Below are 1,726 nucleotides of genomic sequence, written 5' to 3'. Positions count from 1 at the left end.
GTGTGTGTGTGTGTGTGTGTGTGTGTGTGTGCTCGTGTTCGCGCTTGTATGTAGAGTATAGAACTAGTTTCGATTGTGCCAAAGTTTGAAGAGAAACCCGTAAGAAAAGTAGGATAGTACTAGCTGGGCTGCTTTAAATTGATCATGTTCTATTTAACATCGTGGATTCTGTCCCTAGATAATGTTTAGGCTTTTTTTTCTCTCCCCCCAAAAAAACCCAACAACAAACAACAACCCAAAACAAAACAACAACAACAAAAATAAAACAACAGCCAATGCTTTCACAGTGAAAAAACAAACAAACAAAATAACATCAGCAACAACAACAACCCCTCCCCAAACAACAAACAAAACAGAGCACCCCGCTGTAAAACGAAATCAAGAGGCCTACATTATAGTTTGCTATTATTATTATTATTAATTATTATCATTATTATTGGTATTATTATTCATCATAATTACCTGTTCTCTTCTTATTATTATTTACTGGTAGATCTACATTTGTAATATCATTATTATTATTCTCCCTGAAGCCGCCTGGGGAGTTGGCAGACTGACAACTGCTTCGGTTCTGTGTTGACCCGGTGTTACCGCCACACTTACCTCCACGTGAATAATCCGACTTCTAATTTTGGCTATCGCTTTGGGGGTGTGTTCGGGTCGACCAATCAAAAGAGGACTTGATATCACAAAAATGTGTAACCGGACTTGTCTGGATGCAAAAATCACATTTCGATACTAAAGTCGACTATGTAATTAATGCTCGATTTGTTGTTTTGTAACGTTATTTCTGCACTCTGGAAGCCGTAAAAAAGAAAACATTATCTCAGCACTTGTTTTCAAATGTAAAAAAGTCGATGAACTTTCAAACTATAAACAAAAGAACTTGAAACAACAAAATGAATGGACTGTCTTGTCATTCATTTCTATAATCGAATACAAAAAGATGGCGTCTTGCATCATGTAAACAAGAAAATCGAGCCGGGCAAAATTTCGAGGTCAAATTTCTGTGACTGGCAATAGCACGAACACGAAGCCCCTACAACAGAAAGATCTAGAGTCGCAACAACAAAGCAGCAGTGTGTTGAACAGTAGCAGAAAAAGAGTGATCCATATCGCTTCAACTGACATTGAACTTGATCTCCTGTGGTGTGGTGAAGGTATTTTCGACTAGACTAGTTTACTTCCGACTTATCTCAAATCAAGGAGTGTCCGCTACAATCCATCCATACACTGTTTATAACGGATTGAGCAGTTTCAGGATATGATATAGAATCTAGATCTAGAATCTAGATCTCTAGATCTAGGCCTATACTTCTGCTTCTCAACAGTCAAGTGTTTGCCAGTTTTGATTTCGCTTACCGGAGGAGACGATTAATAATTGTTTGTCTAAAATTCATTGATTGATAGTGAAAATATTTGGGAACTGCTTCCACTTCTCCCACTTCAAACAGTTCCTTTTTTTTTCTCGCTTGGGACAGCTTGTTGTTTTTCGTCGGCAGTGGAATGCATTCGGCCTTTGGCCATCGTCTCGTCTGCAGTAGAGTTTATCGGTCCAAACAGTGGCAAAGTCTTCTTCCCAAACACCAATGGTTGGTACGTAGATCCTCATGGCCGGCTCTGAGCATCAGAGCATTTTCTACGCTGAACTTGAATAAGTCGTTAGATAGAAAGTCCCCAGTTAAACCAGGGGGACGTCCAACATGTGTGCTCGTAAGAAATCGAA

The sequence above is a fragment of the Aplysia californica genome, unplaced genomic scaffold (genome assembly GCF_000002075.1).
Source record: "Aplysia californica isolate F4 #8 unplaced genomic scaffold, AplCal3.0 scaffold00573, whole genome shotgun sequence".
NCBI classification, from domain to species: Eukaryota; Metazoa; Mollusca; class Gastropoda; order Aplysiida; family Aplysiidae; genus Aplysia; species Aplysia californica.
This window is presented reverse-complemented; position numbering follows the sequence as displayed.